We start from the raw sequence: 6,000 nt of genomic DNA, 5'->3' as shown, positions 1-6,000 counted from the left end.
GCTGTGGCGGTTAAGCTGCAGGACTTTTGGCTTCACAACCCTCCTTCATGGTTCGTGCATGTCAAAGCTCAGTTTGCTCTTTGTGGTGTTTCAGCCAACAACACAAAATACCATCATGTGGTGGCCTCGCTGGATCCTCTGTCTACCCGCCGTGTGGTGACCTTCCTCTGGGATCCCCCCCATACAAGGCACTGCTGCTACGGCGCTACTCCCTCTCTGATGCAGAGCGGGCCGAGAAACTCCTCTCTCTCTCGGGCCTGGGTGATGGTACCGTGCTCATGGAGAGCACGCTGTCCTTGCTAGGAACGGATGACGGTGGATTCCTCTTCACTCATGTCTTTCTCAGACAGTTGCCGGTGTGAGCTCATCAACCCCCCGCTCCTGGCCTCGAAGGATTACCACTCACTCGCAGTAGAAGCAGAATGCATTCTCCTGGCTACCAGGAGCTTCGGCATCCAGGCGATAGTTCCCGACTCACCGACTATGGCGTTATTTTTGTGCCACTATTCTAAGCGCACTTAAAAAAAAATTGGAGCACACGTAAAAAAAGTTTGCAGGTGCAACTGTTGTATTTTGAGGAGAAATCTATTTTGAGTGAAGAAAAGCTGAATTTGAGTGAACAAAATTCATTCCTGCGTGCAAAAAATATATTTCCGTGTTTGCTATTATCCACACAAACACACACAACAGCAGCCCCTCTCGCTCAGTTTTTGCATTTGCGCTCGCTCACGATGTGTTGCTCGCGCTCTCAACATTTCTGCCCGTGCGTGCTCAACTCTTTCTCTACACCGTTATATTTGTGCCACAAAACCAGCCAATCACAGACTTGGATGCAAAAAAATCTGATTGGCTGTTCTGGTCTCCAATCAGCTCGAAATGACAAAATGCAATATCCCAGAATGCATTTCGTCCAAAACTCAAATGAGGCAGTGGCGGAGGAACACAGAGTGGCAGAGTTTAAAATATTACTCTTTCTGGGTCACAAAATAAACTTTTAAGATATTTTCATGCGAGAATGGTGCTGTGTAAACTTCAAATATCTACTCGATTCATCAAGACATCACATATTTGCATAAGTGCTCTAACGTTTTCGGAGATGCCTTGCCAAGTTAGCGACTTTGTTGCTATATTTAGCGAGTTTTCAGAGCCCCTTAGCTACTTTTTTTCTAAAAAAGCGACTAGCCACAAATCTGGTGACTTTTTCTGGTGTTATTGGAGACTTATTTATGACGACTTTTTGACGTGAAAGGGCGTATCGCTCATACTGTGAACAAGCAGCGGTGCTGCTGTGGTCACCTCACCCGTGCCAAAGCGCTCACGGGCGGAGGATAGTCCTCCCCTCGCTGCTATCAGGGCAGGAGACGTTCACACCTGTGCGTCCAAACTGCAAATGAATCGCGTATGAGTGAAGCCGCCGCTCCGGCACTGACTGTAATGAAGTCAGTTCTTTTACTGTAGTGCTGTTTTGTGGATCACAAGGTTTAAAACTACTTATAAACAGTCTCCACTTGGGGTCTTGCATGGTGTGATAGACCCCAGCCTCTATGGATCTGTGCCGCCATGATTAGTGCCTCTGTGCTGTCTTTCAGTCCAGCCACTGGTAGGTTATCAGGATATATATACATACATATATATTTGGGGTGCAACGATACTCATATCGGTATTGAACCGTTCGATACAGTGCTTTCGGTTCGGTACGCATATGTATGAGTAGTCGAACGCAGATTCACTGAGCGCAGCGCAAGCTAGCAAGACAGAAGCTAAGCTCTCGTTGCAACATGGCAACTGCTTCAACGCTACCCGAAATTGAACCCCCCCCCCACCCTGATTCAGATCTGGCGTTTGGAATTATTTTGGTTTTCATGTGACGTATGACCCTGAAGGTAAGCGAGTCATGGACTAAAGTAAAACAGTATGTTGGATGTGCCACGCAATGCTCAATTACATGGGTGGGAACTAGTGCGTTAGCGCAGTTTGCTCGTTAATGTGTCATCCAGCCCCACGCACGGGCGATCCGCGGTAGCTCGTTAACGGAGATTTGCCGCGTTATGGCGTTAACGTCATTTCAACGAGATTAACACTGACAGCACTAGTGGGAACACAACGAATATGACTGCACATTTACGCCGACATCATCCTAGTGCAAAGACAAGTGGAAGCAGACAAAAGCAACAAGCACGCATGCTACTAACTTTAGCTGAGTCATTTAGACAGCTGTTAGCACAGGATTCTCCTTATGGGGACCTGATATGTTTAATATGCTGCTGAGAATATAGCCCAGAAGAAGCGGATAGTAGAGCTTTTATTTTGGAAAGAGCCATTTCTCTGTAATAAACTCTCTTTTCCAAAGATGAGTGATTCCTCAATCAGAAAGATTTGTTTTATTATCACTTTGTTGTTTCAGCAACATTAAATTTAAAAACTGTACTTCTGAGTTAAAATATATATTTATACTTTTAATAAATGACATGTGTAAAGATGCCCCAGAGACAATCCAGCACATAACAGCAGGGTGCAAGATGCTAGCAGGCAAGGTATACATGGAACGCCATAACCAAGTGGCCGGCATAGTGTACAGGAACATCTGTGCCGAGTATAACCTGGAAGTCCCAAGGTCAAAATGGGAGATGCCCCCAAGGGTGGTGGAGAATGACCGAGCTAAGATCCTGTGGGACTTCCAGATACAGACGGACAAAATGGTGGTGGCTAACCAACCGGACATAGTGGTGGTAGACAAACAGAAGAAGACGGCCGTAGTGATCGATGTAGCGGTTCCGAATGACAGCAATATCAGGAAGAAGGAACACGAGAAGCTGGAGAAATACCAAGGGCTCAGAGAAGAGCTCGAGAGGATGTGGAGGGTGAAGGTAACGGTGGTCCCCGTGGTAATCGGAGCACTAGGTGCGGTGACTCCCAAGATAGGCGAGTGGCTCCAGCAGATCCCGGGAACAACATCGGAGATCTCTGTCCAGAAGAGCGCAGTCCTGGGAACAGCTAAGATACTGCGCAGGACCCTCAAGCTCCCAGGCCTCTGGTAGAGGACCCGAGCTTGAAGGATAAACCGCCCGCAGGGGCGTGCTGGGTGTTTTTTATATATATATATATATATATATATATATATATATATATATATATGACTGCTAACTATCCAACTGGCTAGCCTGCTAATGCACCTGCATGCTGTGGTCTCACAAATATACCATAGACTAAAGAGCATTAATACCATCTATTATCTAACCAGGGATAAATGGGTGTGTGAAGGGAGTCTAATGTTGGTGTGTTTCAGCACAAACTCAGGAGGAGACCGAAATAATGGCAGGCTTGTGAATATAACTGTCAGGGTCCTTTTTTCCTATTTCCTCTGTTCCTGTCAGTGTTATGAAATGGCTGTGTGCTGGCACTCTAACAGTCAGGAGGAGTTTGGGCAGTGCTCTGGCTCGCTGCTCAGCCCACGGGCAGGTCTGCCGTGTCTCCTGAGTGAGCTTGGACACCTGTTTTCTATTTGCTCGTCAGCTCTCTGGCTCTAAATGCCGAGTGAAACTTGCACTCTTTGCCAGGTTGCTGTCACCCTCAACAGCCTGCTGAGAATCAGGCCTTTCCCTCGTGAATTTCCAGTTTCCTGACCTTGCTCTCTTGTCCTCTGTCCTTGTTGTTTCCTGTTGTGTGGATGGATTTAGCATTAACTACAAATAAAGATTTCTCCAATTTGTTCTTTAACTGGATATTTCCTGTCTGAACCCAGATTCACCATCTTGTTCTGTGCTGGGATAAAACAGGAGTGAGACCTGCAGGTGTCTCTGAGGTTCACTGGTTCTCGTGTTTATCACGATAACCTGCAGACGGGTCCACAGAGTTTAGTTCTTGCTGTCCTTACCTGTGCTCCAAATGAAGGACTGACACGGTGCTACTAAACCAAACACGATACAGCTGTACTCACCGAGCTCATTAAACCTACTGATGTATATGGAAATATGTTGTTGCCATTTTTCCTTCAAATATCCTGAATTTTCTTCATTTTCATGAACACGTTTGTGTCCACTGATTCGTGTCCATGTAGACTTAAGTCTGATTTCAGGTCATGGAGATGTGATCATTTGCTCATCATTTCAGTTCAGTCCCATTTTTCTTTGATGTTACTGTTACGTGTTCATTTCATTGGCTGCTTTGTGGCTCACGCTTTGCCACCGGTCTGGTTGTTGCTGCTGAATAAAGGTGTGATATTGTTTAAAAAGAGGTCTGATGATCAGTGACGCAGCATCGTAGCTCTAACAGATGTAATATGTTGACTGGCACAGTTTGACTGCTGGGCTTTCCTTTGTGAGACCATTTCACTGTCCTTCCTGTTTGATACCTTTAAATATTTTTTTAACATTTGACCTTCCTCACTGAGTCCTGATGGATGTTTCACACCAGATATCCTCCTTTAAACGCCTTCTTTATTCCCCTGAGAGCAGCTCCACCTGAGAGCAGCTCCACCTGTCAGAGCAGCTCCACCTGTCAGAGCAGCTCCACCTGAGAGCAGCTCCACCTGTCAGAGCAGCAGTGGGAGCGTTTGTCACCCCACAGAAAAGTTAAGCTCTGGTTAGGAACGTTCACAAAATGATAAATTATTCATCATAACGATTTCAATTAAAGAGGAGCGTTTCAATCAGCGCCACCTGCTGCGAGCCAGATGTTACTGTGCTTTTATTGTGAAGGCTGTTTCACAGACGTCATTTTTGTTGTTGTTGTCTTGAAAACGAGCCCGATGCGGTTCATTAGACATTCTGCTGCATCCTCTATGCGTAGTATTTAAAGCATGTTTTTCTCTCTCGAGCTGATTTAAGAGATACAGCCGAGACATTGAACTCACCTCCAGTGCTTACTGGGGAAAACAGATCAATTACTAAGTCATTTGTTTTGCGTTTTAAATCAGATCACATCAGCCTGTCCTTGTAAAGTCCTCTGAGCCTCATCGCGACGTGAAGCACTGAAGAAACGACTGGAAACGCCCCTGATAACGTACACGGAGAGATGTCCCATCAGCCGTTTGTTTAACATTCTGCGTAGAGCTGAGGAGAACAGAAAAGCATCAAGGACGATCTGGTCCTGCGAGCAGAATAATTGATCTGTTTTTAAATATTCATTAGAAGTTTGGGAAAATGTGACTGAGTGCATGTTCATGATTTTAGCCTGTTGGGTTTAAGGATCCAGAAGTGACCACATCTGGATCTTGGTGTGGAGCGCTAGCCTGCTTGCTTATCAGGCTGCATTCATCCTGAGCAACAACTAAAATCCTTACATTTCACTCACCAAACCGGAGCTGGGACTTGTGGGTCTGTTGGTGCAGTAACCTCACAGCAGAGATATTGTTGGTCAGATAAAGTCATTAAAAAGGCTCCAAGCAGCTATTGCCACCTGTGCCACCATCCACCTGTCAATCAAAGAGGCCACGCCCCTAATACATATAAACTTGAAGCCTTTTGTGAATGGGGGAAATGAAGCATAGAATGTATATTTTACATGCGGGCCTCACTGTATCTGCTGGCTTTGGCACGCTCACTTCATTTTTAGCCCCTCATGTTGCTGAACAGGTAACCTGGAGGAACTCGAACACAAAGTGATCTCTCCAGGGAGCCTGATCACGTCTAAACTACCTCAGCTACGTCCTTGAATGTGGAGAAGCAGCGTCTCTACTGTGAGCCACACCTGAGTGACTCATCTCATCGACCTGTCACAGAAGGAGAGCTCATGCTGATAAGTGAGGCTAACGATCGTTACAGAGGTTTTTACTTTTTTCTTTGAGCTGCTTTTTGTTTTAAACCCTAATATAAAAATTTAATATCCTCAGCCTTAACACCAGCCCTCCACAAGGCGGTGTGAGTCCGTACTGTACACGCGACTGTGTTAGTTCCCACCCAGACAACACAGTCATTAAGTTCACAGATGATACCACCGTGTGGGGGCTCATCTCTGGGGGAGACGAGACAGCGTACAGAGCCGAGGTTCAGAGGCTGTTGG

Source organism: Diplotaxodon limnothrissa, linkage group LG7, assembly GCF_057381915.1.
Source record: "Diplotaxodon limnothrissa isolate DT_005_m linkage group LG7, D_limnothrissa_male_GT1.1, whole genome shotgun sequence".
Lineage (NCBI taxonomy): Eukaryota > Metazoa > Chordata > Actinopteri > Cichliformes > Cichlidae > Diplotaxodon > Diplotaxodon limnothrissa.
The sequence above is the reverse complement of the archived record's forward strand: the minus strand, read 5'-3'. Positions refer to the sequence as shown.